Source organism: Adiantum capillus-veneris, chromosome 4 (genome assembly GCF_014529385.1).
Source record: "Adiantum capillus-veneris isolate H3 chromosome 4, ASM1452938v2, whole genome shotgun sequence".
Lineage (NCBI taxonomy): Eukaryota > Viridiplantae > Streptophyta > Polypodiopsida > Polypodiales > Pteridaceae > Adiantum > Adiantum capillus-veneris.
Genome location: NC_140934.1, coordinates 165,432,796 through 165,450,893, shown reverse-complemented (window position 1 = coordinate 165,450,893; position 18,098 = coordinate 165,432,796).

Below are 18,098 nucleotides of genomic sequence, written 5' to 3'. Positions count from 1 at the left end.
GCAGCAAGCATCCTCATACGTGGCTCCTATATATGAAGAAAAGACTCAGCCGCAGAAGAGCACAGCCATGTCAATGAGCTACCAACAATGGTCTAATCAAGTGGATACAAAATTCACTTGAAAACAACAAATTAAGAGCAAACTGACAACAACTTTCCATAACCAGCCAAACCACAAAGAGAAAGTGCTAGAATGCAACCTTGTTGAGGATAGTAGTGACAGTGATGATTCTTAAGACATCCCCTACCAGGTACTCATGTCATCACCATCACTAGCAGCTTCTGTAACAACCAAAGAAGGCCCAAAAGAAAAGAACAACAAGTCAAAACCAAAAAGTTTGAAAAATCTGGATACCAAGTAGCCAGATTGGTCAAAAGTAGGTAGGAATCAAGAAGACCAACATCTTGATGAAAAATCACAAGATCCAATGCCAGTAGAAAAACAGTCAAATCCTGCAAGAACATCTAGGAAAAACACAAAGGCGCAAGCTTTTGTAAATCAAATTTGGGTTTCAAAGAAGTTGACTCAAGCACAAAGATGTCAAGAGTTCATCTAGATTCCAAAATGGTTAAATTGTCAACTCCAAAAGTATCAACTCCCAAAGTCTGAATCTCGTCCTCAACCAAGAGCACAAGAACCGAAGCAAAGACCACTGAAGATTCATACAAAGACAAGGTGGATTCCAAGAACTCTCTTTAAACACAAACGCAGTAGGGACAAATATGGGCTCCCAAACGAGCAGCGTCAACAGTAATCACAAAGAAGTGGGTCCCAAAGGTAACCAATAAAACTATTGTCACTGCACCACCGCTTGAATTCTTTCAAATCCTCCTACGGTTACAGTACAATTAGAAAAGAACCCACTTAGAACCAACCACAAGGCTAAATTGGCTTTCAAAGAAGCATCAAAGAGATAAGTGATTCTACAAAAAATCTCTACAACCCTTCCATTAAACAAACGGCACATGAGCTTCAAAGATCATCACATTGCTTAGAATAGGAAGCCTTGTCAGCAAATGCCAATACGCAAATTGCTTATACCCACATCTTGCACAACATAAATCTTTTCCATGCATTGACTGTGTATGCATAAAAGGGCTACATTACAAGGCCTACATAGGCACAATTTTTGATTACTCAAGCACAACACATACCCGTGGCGATACCCTGTTGTCAAGGAGGACTCCAAATAGGAGGGGGGAGGCATTCTAAATGCAGACCTAATATATGAATATTAGAGGGCAATGTTTTGTGAGTTGTATTGAATTTTTGCGTTTTATTTTTGTGACATTTTTTAACAAAATTCAAAGTATAAGCCCTCATAATAGCATTACAAGAGGAGTACGGGGACAAAAGCCATATATGAGCGCCTAGGGACATGTGTACAGTGTACATAGCATTTAGATTTCTATTAACTTGATTTTCCTTTTTGAGTTGAGTTGATTTTTTTTTATTTTATTATTTTTGAGATTTTTTTTTAAAAAAAAAGAAAAAATCCATAATCTATGTGACAAACAGACTAAAGCGATGTCGAGCAGTACAAAGAGAAGCATGTACAAAAAAACGAACAAACTTCATGAGGTATGCCTCGAAAGTCATCTGCACAAGGCTAGAATGTCAGACATAAGAAAGAATGTTGATCAGCCTTCGACAACAACATGAGGCCAAACATGATTGAGAATGGTCATAAAATCTCGAGATGGACTACAAGGACAACGGAAGTTGGTGATCGACTAAACGGAAGAAGCCATCAAGTGTAAAGTTGCCATCAGACACTTCACGCAATGACAATGCCGTATACAGGAAGTAGATCTTTAAATTGTGAATCTTCTATCTTGTATGTGACTTAATGAAGCCTAACAAACAAAAGGGACTAACAGTACTGACAAGAACAAAAGGGCCAAAAATGACAGTTAAGTCATCTTTTGTGATAGATGTTTGCAAGAGAAACCGAGGGTCAAGCCAAATTTTGGTCATCGTCATTGGTTCTAAATGTGTTTGGTAGCCGGAAGGTGCCAATGATGCCCATTAGTTGTTCTCATGACTGAAATCCAAAAAGTTAGCTTGTATGCCAAATACAAGCCCAAATCAAGCCAAACTTTGTCAGGAGGCTATGCATAGAGAGTATAAGCTAAGGGTTCAAAAAAAAAGGTCTAACCCTTAGCCAAAAATGCAAATTTTTCAGATTTGAAGCCATGATAGCCATCTACATACCCTGTAACCATGTATATGAATTTTGGGGACAAATGGACCATGATATCTCATGAATGATCATCTATCGCGAATAATGTCAGATAAAGCCCATTTGAAGCAGGTTACTAACTTGGGGAATTAATTGGGGTTTGTCAGGCTTTAATTAAGTCATGTATCAAGTAGAAGCAATATAATGATTTACAAACCATACAAAAGCTGACAGTGGCAAACGTGGCTTTGATCACCTTGATGCATGAACAAAGGAGTCACCAACAAAAGAACAAACACAAATGGTAGAAAAAACAACCTTTGCAGGGTTACATATCTTGTCCTTGATGATAATCCTTGAATGTTAGACATGGGTTTTGAATCTCAAGTCAGAAAAAATTATCTCCCAGATTCGGCATGACAGACAGACTTTGTATTGAAGCGCAACTTGGCCTAAAGAAGTTGAAGGTTTAGCCATACAATTTAATCCTTACAAAGTTGTCATTGGTTCATAAGGTTTGAAAGCCAATCACTCAATTCTACAGATTGTAGAAGTTTTTGAGAATCACAAATACTCAGAAGTGACAGATTTGCTGGAGCAAGTGATGGATGGAGCTTTCTCTAGTGATAAGAGCCAAACTGAACGAGATTGGGTTCTTTCTGAATTTAGATATGGCAATAGATCTATAATAACAAAAATATATGCTACATCTAAGCATGGATGTGAAGAACATAAAGTTCATCATCAATTATGATTTTCCTGAATCATGTGAAGACTATGTACATCGGATTTGAAGAACAGGACGAGCTCGTGCAAAGGCTATAGCCTATACTTTCTGTACATCCATATAAAATTCCAACAAAGACTGCACCGAAATCAACAACCAGGTCATGTCAAGGACGACATGAACGCGGAGGGCGGGATGTTGACGGCTGGGTCAACAACACAATATAACTCAACAAAGCATTATTTTTTGAGAGCTATGGAATGCTAAGGATTATGATTATAAACATCATTTGTAATAAATAGATAGTCTAGTTGCAAAAGCCTGGGTGCAATGGCACTTACAAATTGTAAATACCAAGCCATTTGACCCCTCAAACTCTAATTTTGGTTAACCTAAGGTAGCCTTAGTATATAAGGTACCTAGGTTATTTTGTGAAGGAAACACTTTATCATAATCATAAGTTTTAAGTTGTCATCAACTTTGTGTGAGAGAGGAAGAGAGAGAGTGTGAGCTTCATTCTGTCACTACTCCCCGCTCGCTCATCACATTAGAGAACCGACAACACCGTTGCGCTTGCCTCGCCAGGAGCTACGCGGGACCGCTAAGCATTCCTTGCGAACAGAGCGAACGCGCTCGTGCATTACGAGGTATTTGTGGCTGTAAGTATATCAAATGATGTCTTTTTTTTTCTTGCAAGTAGTCATTAGAATTGTAGCGACATAAGCTACAAACATGTACTCATAGATTGCAGTTTCAAGCGCTTAAGAATTTAGCTATGTCTTTATACGCGTTTTCCCCAAATGGGTTTAGAGCGAGGGTTTTGAGTGTAGAGGCTTTGGGACAGGTGTATCCTAGTGAGGGGATGGTGTTCCTTGAGTTTTGTAAAGTTTTGGTATGGTTTAGTGAGTTTCCTTCCGTTTGTATGTATGTGGCTTGAGTGGTGTATTTGAGAGTAGTGAGACTCTAGATTGTGGTTTCGTTCGCCTTTTAGAGTGTTGTATGTGTAGGATGGTCTTAGCCTGACAAGCTAAAGAGAGTTCCTCCATGTGCATATCGTGTCATCTGTGTCCTTGATTGACATTATGTTGATCTAGGTTGTGTTACATGCACTTTATAGGTCGTGTGATTCGCTCCCCCAACACCTGGACCATGTTAAAGTCTCCTCCAAGCATACCTTGTGACCATTTTAGTTGGGCAAGCCATCTCCACAACTCTATTCTAGATGCAGCATCAGTAGGAGCATAAACATTAATTATTTGCATTGGTCCCCATCGGGATTCCACTTGGAAGACAGAGCATCTCCCTGATTGATGGTCAAGGGTTCATTGAGGTTTGAGGGAGTTTTTAATATATGTCAAAGTACCTGAGTATTGTTCTTTTTTCCCACCACAAAACAGATTGTATCCTTTAAAGTGCATTACATCCCTAGCTTTATCATGCAACTTATGATCTTGAGCTAGACAGAAATCCAAATCAGAAGTAAGCGACCGATTTTGAAAGACAAGCAGCTTAGAAGGGTGGCTGAGGCCCTTAACATTGAAGGATGCAATTTTCATGAGGAGAATTATTGAGGGGTGTCCATAACTAGCTGACTGTCCTCATCACTAGGACTATCTATCATCAGCACTTCAATATTGACATGGGAGGGATTTGGAGCTGCATTACTCTTAGTGACAAAGTGTTGCATGAGCACAAAGTCAATAGCTGCCAGAGTATCTGGGGAAGGGATATCTTGAAGACCAACAAACACATTAGGTGATGTATATCCTGATATACCTGGTCTAGTTCTGAAAGTTTTCTTTAATAACTCGTATCCTTTAGAGTCAACCACTCTTTTACCCTTGTCTAGAGGTCTTGGGTTCCTAGAAGAGGAGGGAAAGGGGTTTGCCTGGCTCCCTACATGAGGGGGGTTTTTACTCGTACCTGTCTGAACTACTACTTTATACGTACCCAGAGGGACTACATATTCAGGGGTAGCTGCCTGAGCCGGGGGGGGGGGGGAGGACCTCTCTATAGAATTTGAACCTATTTTTACCAAAAATCTATTCTTTGGGGAATAGGTGCTTGCTGCCAGGATAAGAGGGAATCAGCTCAATTGAGCCTTTAGCCAATGTAGGGAAATTCTTGGAGAAATGTCCCAGATGTCCACAATGATAGCATGATCCTGAGAGATTTTCCCACTTAAGGTAAATAACCAGTCTGCTTATAGATTCTAGCTCAATTTTCATAGTGTCAGGCATCTTTTTATCAGTGTTCCACATGGCACAAGCTTTGTTCCTGTTGGGACAAATAATAGTGGGGGAAAATAGAGCTTTGCCTAGGGAGGCAACCAAATCCTTGATTCAAGGCCACAAAAAGGCAGGTAAGTTCACAAAATCTACCCATCCTAGGCATTTATACAACAATTCCTCCTTAATTTGCATGATCGGCTACCAGGGCAGAACATGAACAACTTGCCCACATAAGATAATTGTTGAGGTAGAATAAAAGGCTTTCTGATCCTCCGCCAAAAGAAAAAGAACTTCATACAGTCCTGAACCATTGTAGAAAACCTTGTCTACTAAAGCTTTCTTAAAGCCATGGTCCAAATAACCTGCTATCTCATTTCGGGCCGGAAGTTTGCTTGTGAAATATAGCACTATAGCACGACTCGTAAAAGTAGAAACTTGAGACATTACTGTTATGGCAGGGATGAAAACTGTATGTTGCCCTTCAACCTAAGGTTCTGAGGTTAATGCCTCAGTAAGACAGCTGGTTAATTTAGCTTCGGAGAGTGTTCCCTTGTCAAACCTTACAGATGGCATGGATGCTTCCCTAGGATTCAAGCAAAACACAGTGGGTAAATCCATGGCTCAAAGAAGTCAAATGAGGACCTGAAGGAAGGCGGCTGACGAGAGTGCCGAGAGGGGGAAGTGGAAGCTCAACCGGATGGGGCGACCTCTCATTCTGATCTCTGGTAGAAGACGTAGAATGAGGCAACCGGTGGGAGAACAAAGAGCGTAGTATTATCTCTACCTCTCACTGTACTTTGAGAACCCTAACAGACGAGCATGACACCCCCCCTCCCTCTCTCTCTCTCTCTCTCTCTCTCTCTCTTTCCTCTTCTCGGTTGCGGACAAATTTTGAGCACTACCTCCGGCATGGCGGAGGTAGTGTGTTGCTAGCATGGCATCTAGGCCATTGTGGCCATCCTCACCGTTGTACATGGACTGCTTCTGAAGCTGCAAGCACCACCTCACCGTTGTACACGGACCGCTCCAAAAGCTGCAAGCACCAGAGAGTCACAACATTTTGTAAAAGCTGCCACCAGTGCAAACCCTCACATTTGCTAGCTTTTGGCACTTGAAAATGAGAACGTGGCCATTTACAAGTTCTTGATTTTTTTCCCAAGAACTTGGCAACAAACCCTTCACATTTCCACCCAAAACTACTAAAAAAAAATCTTGTGCCGTATGCCCTTCTTCTATATGGTTAGAAAATGAGTTTTTGGTGAGCCATTGCATGGCTAATAGATCTCCAGTTCAAGAGTTTTCTAGTTGATCTTTGAGGTCCCTTAGAATGATGTCAAAACTTCTCTTCTTCATCTACTTATTATTCTTCTTCTTTGCCCCCTCTCTCTGGAACTGCCTTGGTATGTGTTTGCAAAAACAAACGGCCTGTAAGCCAATATTAATCAATTGCAAAATTCCAACTTCAACATTTATTGTTAATTTTACCTTCTAATTTTTTTGGATGGAGGATTTTTTAATTTTTTGGCCTTGCCCCAAAGGGGTGAGGCCTTACTAATGCCTCCCCTTTCTACTAATGATTATATTTTATCATTTTTGTTTTAGTTTTGAAGATAAAGACATATCAATATTAAACAGAGCATGGGTTTGAGTGGTTGAGGCCTATGGAAATCATACTCATATCAATGAGAAGTGCTCATTAGAATGCATTTGCATGCTAGAAAAGCAGCATTTTGGGTGAGGTTAGCAATTTTGGTCGTTGCACGTAAAATGTCAAGGTGTTTTCCTGCTGGACCTTGTTGTTTTTGGACTATGTATGAGAGAGAGTAGAGAGAGATGTGCGATGTTTTTCTAGCTCTGCCAAAATTGGAAGAGTGGAGGCACACAAGCAACACTTTAACAACACGACTAATGCTTGCTTACACATGCAAAATTTTGTCACCATGCTTGTGCAACTGCACCCTTACACAACGCCCCTCATGTAAAGGAGAAGGAGGCATATAGTATATCATCGGAGTATGTGCCTAAAATCTTAAAAAACCAATAGTTAAAGAGAATCTTTTGAGATTCTTCCTCTCTCTCTCTCTCTCTCTCTCTCTCTCTCTCTCTTCCCACCCCCCCCCTTTAAGCCTTTGCATAAAGGAGGGGATGTAAAGAATGTAAACAACTACCGGACTATAATGATTGGATCTCTTATGAAAAAGTTGTTTGGGTGCATAATGGAGATGAAATTGAGTGATTGGACTGAAGAGAATGACAAGTGTGCAAAGGGACAAGTGGGTTTTTGTCGATGCCATAGCACCATTGATCATCTTGTCACTCTTCGTGTTCTCATGGAGGAAAATCAGTTGAAAGGCAGGCAATTGTATTGTTGTTTTGTGGACTTTAAGAAAGCCTTTTATATGATTCCACATAACAATTTGTGGAGAAGGATGGAAGAACTCCAAGTGCCAAGTGAGTTTACACTTGCGGTTTCTCGAATCTATGAGAAGGTGATTTGTCAATTGTGCATGGGAAGAGAAATTTCAAAAAAAATTGTAAGCACTATTGGGGTTAAACAAGGATGTCCATTGTCACCAACTCTCTTTGGTCTATGCATCGATCAATTGGAACACATGATACTTGAATTTATGCAAGAAGAAGGCATTGAAGAGGTCACTATTTGCAATGTGGTAATCATGCTTTTGTTGTATTCGGATGATGTAGTGCTTCTAGCACACACTTTAGAAGATGCACAAAAGCTTATGGTTGTCCTTGAGAACTTTTGCTTGCATAGTGGGCTAATTGTGAATGAATCCAAAACAAAGGTTATGCTTGTGAAAACCAACCATAAGGAGAAGCCATGCATTGTATACAACAATGAGACACTTGAAGTTGTTGAGAGCTTTAAGACCTTGGTCTTGAGGTTCCGTCCAATCACAAGTGGCATGAATGTGCTATGCATCATTTGGAAGCGGGAAAGAGAGCATATTATGCATTTAAGAACATGTGTAATGCAGGAAACATCAAGTGTTGGGTTCTCAAGAAGTATCTTATTGATGCATTGGTGACACTGGTTCTTCTTTATGGAGTTGAAGTGTGGGGCGGGAGCATCTCAAAGTCTACTTGGAAAGAATTTGAGAATGTCCAAAAGAGTTTTCTTACAAACTTTCTCCAAGTTAAGACACAAACACCATATATGCTCCTACTTCTTGAGTCGGGATCTCTTCCAATTGAGGTTATGGGCATGGAAAGGGTTGTGGAGTACATGATCAAGATGCATCAAAACCCCTCACATCGACTTCCTACGATTGCATGGGAAGCAAGCCAAAAAGTTCAAAAGACGCATAAAAACAAGATCTTGAGCACGGGATAGATGCAAGACATAAAGAAGTGGTTTGGGGGATGGGATGCATTACACTTGCTACATGATGCTTCAATTGACTCCCAAGTGAATGAAGCTTTTCTACAACGCCAATGTATTACGACTTGGGAGAAATCCGGTGGGTCACGCTTCATACATTACACCACCCATATTGCCCCCAACTACAAAGCCATGTTCTTCGCTGAAGAGGAAACCGTACTCACACTTACATGCTTGAGCCTATCCCCTTGTCGGCAATACGCACTATCATAGCCATTCGGCGTAGCTCCCATTTCCTTCGATGCGAGATAGGGTGTTGGGGCAATCGACAAGAGTTAAATCGACTGTGCATATTATGCTCACTGCAAGTTTGAGAATCTGAGTACCACACACTACTAGAGTGCTGAACTTTTGGTCAAATCCAACCTTGCTTCTCTCACATTTTCAGCCATAACTTAGATCTACAGACTTTCCTCTCCCAGCCACAGTGTGGGCTCTCCATTGTGACTCTCATCACCACAATTTTGGAGCATCGAGAGTCACTCATCAGACATACACATACTACATCACATGTAACTTTTGTCCCATAGGTCATATTTCACCTTCGAGGATGATAATCTCTCTCTCTCTCTCTCTCTCTCTCTCTTTCTCTCTCTCTCTCTCTCTCTCTCTCTCTCTCTCACACACACACACACACACACACACACACACACACACACACACACACACACACACACACACACACACACACACACACACACACACACACACAAGGTGAGTGGCAGTACCCAAAGTCAAGCCCCAACTCTATGCTCCACCTTGAGAGATTCGTGCTGCATAAATAGCCTCTGCAAATACACACCTTGAGCCCAAGCTCCTTCTACAAATCCACTCATGCAGCAACAACCCAAAACCCTAGTCTCTACAAATCTAATCCCGGGCCCAATGTTCCTCTTAGGACTCTCTAATGGTCTCTGTTGATAGTAGCCCCACTAATGGCGTTTGTTGGCATAAGTTCCCACCCAATAAACCCTATACAGGGTCAAAGCAATGATCGCCAAAACCAATGTTGTCAAGAACAGTGCTAGTGCATGCTCCTCAACACCAAGAAGGACTCGATCATTCATGGTTACCCCCAAGATGGACCCGTTTGACCGCCTCCAAGCCCAAGTTAAGGAGTTGAAGAACGAGAATGATGAACTAAAAACATGCCTTGTTACCCTTGAAGTGCGCCTCCAATTGCTCCAATCTTAGAAGCTAGCGTATACTGCTTGGGCGCCCTAGATGCCCACAACTACGAGGGAGACCACGACATTGACAGAGGCTCCATCAAAGGATCATGACCATTCTAGCATGACATGGGAGATGCCTAGTACAACTATGTATAGAGTTAGACATTGATGAAGCTCTTCAACCACCGATGGAATACTTTCTCACACAACAGCTGATGTTGAACATCCTAGGGCATTGATGATGATGATGTTTTTAGTCTTTCACTTTGCTTCATTTTTACAATTGTACCCAGGCATTGGATTAGATCCACCAAGATTGTATTAGTTTGGTCTCATGGGTCAGTTTGGCCTTTTCAAGCCGTTAATATAACATTTTATTTTATTTCATTTCATTTCTTCTTCTTCTACTCAGCCAGTCATGCAATCTCTCTCTCTCTCTCTCTCTCTCTCTCTCTCTCTCTCTCTCTCTCTCTCTCTCTCTCTCTCTCTCTCTCTCTCTCTCTCTCTCTCTCTCTCTCTCTCTCTCTCTCTCTCAAACAAAGAAGGTGAAAATGGACAAGGATACGGAGGTGGCACGTTCTAATGACATTTAGATGGTGGCAGTGGTGGCCAAGAAGTAGCACACCAATAAAGGCTGGCATTTTCGTTCTTCAACTCCTTGACTTGGGCTTGGAGGCGGAGGCTCCAACCCTCCCCTTTTTTTGAGACATTTGCCTGCAGGTACTATGAGAAAGTCTTTGGGGGCTATATCTTGTCATTGTAGGTCTACAATCTACATCTGAATTTTGGGGTTGGTGACCCGAGAGAGAGAGAGAGAGAGAGAGAGAGAGAGAGAGAGAGAGAGAGAGAGAGAGAGAGAGAGAGAGAGAGAGAGAGAGAGAGAGAGAGAGGTGATGTTGTGAGCGGGAGCTTTTTTGTAGCATGCACGAGAGAGAGCAAGTCATTGAAATTTGGCTAAATCCCACATGGTGCACATATGTGGGAGGGCGAGAACTGTGTTGCAAGAAGACAGCCATGTGCAACTCTAAGTAAATTATCCATCCTCTGGTTGTTTCTCTATATGTATCTCATGTTCTCTCTCTCTCTCTCTCTCTCTCTCTCTCTCTCTCTCACACACACACACACACACACACACACACACACACACACACACACACACACACACACACACACACACACACACACACACACACACACACACACACACACACACACACACACGCGAACTCGTGTGGCAAAAGCTATGCAATTGGAGGTAGATATGAGCAAGGCTATGGGGATAAAGACTCAGACTCTCTCTTTCTCTTGTTTGCCAAAGAGTTACAAGATGACCTCCTCCCTCACTCTCTTTCACTTGTGTGCAACCACAATTCATTTGTATGATGAGTCAAGATAGACGGCTACACATGGCTATCTTGCCAAATCATAGAGTCTCTCTCTCTCTCTCTCTCTCTCTCTCTCTCTTACACACACACACACACACAAACTCGTGTGGCAAAAGCTATGCAATTGGAGGTAGATATGAGCAAGGCTATGGGGATAAAGACTCAGACTCTCTCTTTCTCTTGTTTGCAAAGAGTTACAAGATGACCTCCTCCCTCACTCTCTTTCACTTGTGTGCAACCACAAATCATATGTATGATGAGTGCGATGAGAGTGCATCAAGATAGACGGCTACACATGGCTATCTTGCCAAATCATGGAGAGAGAGAGAGAGAGAGAGAGAGAGAGAGAGAGAGAGAGAGAGAGAGAGAGAGAGAGAGAGAGATAGTTCTATTATCGTCCTGGGAGGTCAAATATGACCTATGGGACCAAATGAACATGTCACGTGGTGTGAGTGGAGTTCATAAGTGACTCTCGATGCTCAAAAATGGTTGAAATGAGCGTCGCAATAGAGAGTCCACATCGTGGTTGGGAGAGGAAGGTATGTAGGGAGAGATCATGGCTGAATATATGGGGAAAAGAGGACCTAATGTGGTCAAAAGCTGAGCACTCAAGTAGTGTGTGGTACTCACTCTCTCGCACTTGACGAGGGCATAAGGTGCAAAGTCGATGACACTCCTCGCCAGTGCCCCAACGTCCTGTCTCACAGCGTAGAGAATGGGAGCTAAGACGAATGGAGGCAATGGTGCGGATCGCACTCAACGGGATGGGCTCAAGGATGTAGGAATGGGTTCGGTTACCTCGTTCCGAGAAGAAGAGAGATTTGTAGTTTGGGGCAACGTGTGTGGTGTAATGGCTGAAGCGAGAACCTCCGGATTTCTCCCAAGCCGTGATACATTGGCGTTGTAAGAAGGCCTCATTAACTTGGGAGTCGATCGACCCATCCTTGACCAAGTGACATGCATCCCATCTTCCAAACCATTTCTTGATATCAAGCATCCACCCCGAACTTAGTATTTTGCTCTTGCATGTCTTTTGAACCATTTGACTTGCTTCATATGCGATTCTAGGAAGTCGATGCAAAGGGCTACGTTGTGTCTTACGCATGTACTCCACAACCCTTTGCATGCCCAAGACCTCAATGGGAAGCAATCCGGACTCAAGAAGTAAGAGCATGTAGGGTGTTTGTGTATTGACTTGGAGAAAGTTGGTGAGAAAACGCTTTTGGACATTCTCAAACTCTTTCCAAGTAGACTTCCCGATGCTTCCACCCCACACCTCCACTCCATAAAGAAGCACCGGTGTCACCAATGTGTCAAAGAGGTACTTTTTGAGAGCCCAACACTTGATCTCTCCTGCATTGCATATGTTCTCAAATGCATAATAGGCCCTCTTTCCGGCTTCCAAGCGACGCATTGCACAATCCTTCCATTTATGATTGGATGGAACCTCAAGGCCAAGGTACTTGAAGTGATCTACCACTTCAAGTTTCTCATTGTTGTATACAATGCATGGATTTTCATCATTGAGGGTCTTTACAAGCATAACCTTGGTTTTGGATCCATTCACGATCAGCCCGCTATGTAGGCAAAAGCGTTCCAAGACACTCATAAGCTTTTGTGCGTCTTCTAAGGTATGTGCCAAGAGCACTACATCATCGGCATAAAGCAAAAGCATGATCACCGCATTTCCAATCTTAACCTCTTCTATGCCTTCTTGCTGCATAAAGTCAAGAACCATGCATTCCAATTCATCAATGAGTAGCCCAAAGAGGGTTGGGGAAAGTGGGTATCCTTGTTTGACACCAATAGTGCTTGCAAAAATTTCTGAAATTCCATCTCCCATACGTAATCGACATATCACTTTTTGGTAGATGCGAAAGATTGCATGCATAAATTCTCTCGGCATTTGAAGGCTTTGCATACGTCTCCAAAGATTTCCTCGTGGTACCATGTGAAAAGCTTTTTTGAAATCCACAAAGCAACAATATAACTTTTTTCCTTTCAATCGAGATGCTTCCATAAGAACTCGAAGAGTGACAAGGTGATCAATAGTGCTATGATGCTTTCGAAAACCTGCTTGGCCAAGTGCACGTTTGCCATTCTTTTCAGCCCATTCACTTATCTTCATCTCCATGATACATCCAAATAACTTTGCCATTAAAGAACCAACCATTATAGTGCGATAGTTGTTCACATTGTTTACATCTCCTCCTTTGTGCAAAGGTTTGATCCAATTTGCACTCCAATCATGAGGCATGCCATACTGAAGTGCAAGGTTAAACATATCGCATATCCAATATCGTGTTTTCTTGCTTGTCCATTTAATCATTTCAGCCTTGACACCTTGAAGGTCACCTGCCTTGCGAGTAGCAAGTTTCTCAAGCGCGCGGCATACATCTTCAATGGTAAAGAAGGGAGACATAAACGGAAGGGAGCTACAACACTCCATCTTATCAACATTGGGTTGCTCATAGAGATTCTTACAATGCATATACATATCCTCAAGAGTCAAGTCACAAAAGCTCTCAACGCGCTTGCATTTTAGATTTTGCCAAAACTTGCCACATGCATGTGCTTTCTGTTGTGCTAAAAGAAGTTGTTTTTCGACTTCCCACCTTCTCCTCTTCTTTTGAACACGTGCTTTGTATGTATGTGAACATTCCAAGTAAACTTCCTTGTCTTTGATTGCATCCAATCTTAGCAAGTGTTTTCGGGTTTGACTACATTCCATGTCAAACCATTTCTTCTTGGTGCTACCCTTCTTAGACCTTTTGCAAGACATGTGTTTCACAGAAGAGCATTCCTTCGCACAAGAGAAAATTACTTCTTTGAAAACTTTCCACTTGCATTCTAATGTTGGGCTCTCTTGATGCTCTATCATGCTTAACATTTGGTCCACCATATCAGCATATATAAGTGCTCGTTTGAAGTCTAGACGTAGGTACAAATGATTCACATCATGATTGGAGGCTACATGCTCGGGCCGTTTACCACACTTGAGGTCAATACATAACATCCTATGATCCGATTCCGGATTCCATTCACCAAGTGTAAAGCTTTGTATGCATTCTAGAGTGGCTTCCGAGAACAACATATAGTCAATCACGCTAGCACCGTTGTGCTTTCTACATGTAAAGTCATTGGTGCCTTGCCATAGAGATACACCATTTGCAATGAGCATTCCGGTACTATTGCACATATGTAGAAGTGACTTTCCATAGTGATCCACTTCTTTTGCATCATTAGAACTTCGATTATACATGTATGAGTCATCCATTCTTCTTGAGACATGTGGCATGTCTACTTGTTGTGTGTCGTGTTGTAGTATATTTGTGCGAGCATTCATGTCTCCAAAAACAATGACTTCACCTTGATCCTTGTAATGAGCAATGTCTTCCTCTAGTTCAACAAAGGGTTGATCTCTATCCATATTCAAGCAAGCATAAAAGTTGTCCTCAGCTTCCTTGGCTTTCCCTTTGTCGGCTTGCCCATTTTTCTCTTGAGGCTTAGTAGACCCATCTACTTTCCTTTTCCCCTTGTTGTCTTTTTTCAGCTCAGCTTTTAATTGCTGTACCTCCTCTTCAGTGTCTGGCTCGACAGGTTGCTGCTCCAAAATAGCCTCTGACTCCTCATAAGCTTTAATATATTGATCGTATTGATCAATATGTGGCCTGGCCGAGCTAGTTCCGACTTTAGTGGGGTCTGGCACCCACTTTTCTTCAAAGTCACCCTTTAGAGCTCTTTCCGCTCTAAACTGCTCCACTAATCTTTCCATTCTTTCCGCTTTCTGACTTTTGGTTTGCTTGGGAGCAACCTTCTTCTTTAGTTTCTTCTTAAGTGGCTCGTCCACATCCTCTTCAGGTTCTGAACTACTTCTAGTTTCCGGCGTGCTCTTGTGGATGCCCTCTTGGATACTTCGGGATGTTCTTCCTCCTCGTCGGCTTCTCTAAGCCACTCATTCTGGGAGGGAGCCTTTGGCCACTGATCTCTAGCTCCAATAGCTTCATAAGCTATTCTTGTCAGAATTTCCGCTCCTCCTATGTATTTTGGCTTCTCGTTGTGCATGGCAATTACTTGCTCGTGGATGTGTTGAGCGTAATTCACCTCTTTTGGCATATTGCTCTTTAATGCCCATGTGATGGTGGTCACAATGGCATGGGGTGGTGTCGTATACTTTTGCGATCTTTTACTGCAAACATGAAGAAATTGGTTGTACAGTCGGCAAAGGGTTGCCGCTCTTGGGTCCTTCATATCTCCATAGGTCGCATTTTGTTTCTTGGGCCCATAGAACTCTATGGCCTCCCTTCTTTCCCTGACCGAGCTCCCTTTGTTGTGCAGCTTCAATGCGTCTGCAATTAGCTGTGGAGTGATCTGTACTTCTACCTTCTCTCCATCCATGGCTGTCAATGTGGCTTTTCCATCCTTCTGAATGGATGTTGCCAACTCGTACACTCTTCTTGTATCCACACCTGATGGTCTCGAGGTGAAGAAACTGTGCAAGTCTGCCCTTTCCAGGTACCTGCTGATGTCTTCTGACCTGCTATAATCTACCAATTCCTGTGGGATCATCGGTACATCCACCGCTTGCCCTTGAGGATCTCTAAAAGTCCCCTGGTAGATCTTTATTCCCTCTTTCTCCAATACTGCTTCCTCCACCCAAGTTTTGGTTGGCTTGAGGGTTTCTGCTGGAATGTCAAATGGTTCCGCTTCTGCAATAGCATCTTTGATTGTCGGTCTTTTTCTCTTCGTTGCCGATGACTTGGTGGAATCCATGGATCCTGTAACTCCAATTTCAGAAGTTAGCGTCTTTTTAGTACTGAAAGCCAAAATGAAGCTTTTAACTATCCAAATGACTTGAAAATTGAAACATGAGCTATTCAGGGCCTAAGGATGCAAGGTAGGTGAAAAAATATGCAAAATGGGCTCAAAATCATGCTGGAGACATCATACGCGTATGATGTCTTTTGTGTCAAAATGAATTCATATTGGTTGTGCTTGTAGATGATAGTGTATACATGATTATCATATGCTTGGATTTGAGTTTGGATCCCATTTGGTCAAGTTTTGACCAATTTAGTCCAATTCCGGCTCTTGGCAAAATTTTGAAAGGGAATTGAATTTTATGATCCAAATTGGATAAAACTTGGTGGTTCACTTTCAAATGGCATGTAGATCACTTCTGTTTGGTGGTTGAAGCCCTGAGGTGCCAAAATCACATAGTGAGACATCATACGCGTATGATGTCTTTTAGTGTATTTTTGGACCAAATTTCTCTATAAGCTTGGATTTGGCTTTAGATAGGCTTATTCATTGGATTTATGAAGTTTGGATAGATTTTGGGCTAAAATGGCTGTGGAGACATCATACGCGTATGATGTCTTTTTCATCAATTTTGCATGGGATTGGTTCTGTGGATTCCCCATGTACTAGTGAAGGACTGTTCCTACTCAAATCTTGGTTTGGACTTGAGTATGTTGGATTTGGGCCAAAAATAGGCTTTAGGTGAAGGATTTTCCCTCAATTGGGCTAATGGGGTGATCCTATTGACCAAATGGTTCCAATTTTCATATGTAGCATGTATTAGATATATATAATGGATGTATGATGACAAATGAGCAGTTTTGGCTCTGTAAGTGCAAATAGACATCATACGCGTATGATGTCTTTTGTGTCAAAATGGTGCTTTTTGGTTCCAGATAGCTTGTAGATGTGTTTAACAACAATCCTACAAAGTTTCAATGAGTTTGGAGTTATTTTGATAAAATTAGGACCAAAAATCCATTTTATGGCCTACTTTGCGTCTTTTTGGTTTTCCTTGGGTTTTCTAACTCCAATTCTCATGATACTTGGTTCATAGGATGTGATTAACATGTGGAATGAGGCTATGCACTCAAATGTTGAAATGGATGTGAAATTCATGCTGTGAGACATCATACGCGTATGATGTCTTTTCTTGAACTGTTGGTCTTTTTGTGCAAAGAATGCTTTGTGCTAGTGCCCTAAGCCCTGCTAACTAGTTTTCAACTTAAAAAGTCATCAGTTTAGCTAAAAAGCCCCCTTATAGGCATTTCAGTCTCCGAAGTCGTCTTTTTGCCTTGGAGTTGAATTTCTTCAACTTTTCTTCTCGAGAGTTGCATTTCCAGCTCATTGGATATGTTGTGAAGCCATCTATTTGGTTGAACTTGACTTTGGCTCCCCGTTCTCCATCTTTCTCCCTTTGGTTGCCCGAAAGCGTCTTTTTCACCGTCGGTAAGTGAATCCGCTTTCTTTTGGGTTTTGCTTGCAAACATAAGTCATCGATAGTTACTTGAAGCTGCTTGTGAAGTTTCATTTCATTCGGTCGTCAATTTCAGCCGTTATACCAAAATGACGCTTTGTGTATCCGCAGCCAAATTGGTTGTTCTGACCTACTTTTTGTGATTCAAACTTGGAGATATTCTATGGTTGCATTGTCCTTGATGTGGTTGAACTTCTTGTGAAGTTTCGTGTTGTTTCGACAACTTTTTCCTGTTTGCCTCTTGCAGGCTCTGTTGACCTAGGGTTTTTCCAGTCGTTCTTTCTCGAGCTTTGAGTGTTAGAAACCCATCTTCTATACTAGGGTAACCCACCTATAAGTTCTTGCAAGGTTTGGTTAGGCGGTTGTGCCACTACCTAGCATTCTACCTCATTCCCCGTCTGCTCTTGTTTCTTGGTTTTGGTCAGTTTTCGCGACAAAAGTTAATGATAAGCATCAAAAGCTTATGGCAAAGAGTCTACCTCTCATGTCTGGTGTCCTCTGAGCTCTCATGGAAGTCGTAGAAGGTCGTAGAAGATCTGTGCTCCTGTGGCTCTCTGCTCTTCTCCAAGAAGGTAATAGTGTCAATGAGCTTGAAAGTGATGTGAAAAATACTTAACTTCGGACTTCCCGGTTCACTTGCCACCAAATTTTTCATGTGCTCCTATCTCGTTGTGAGATGCGCTTTAGGATCTGAAATTTCCCAAATCGGACTCCGTTTGACCTG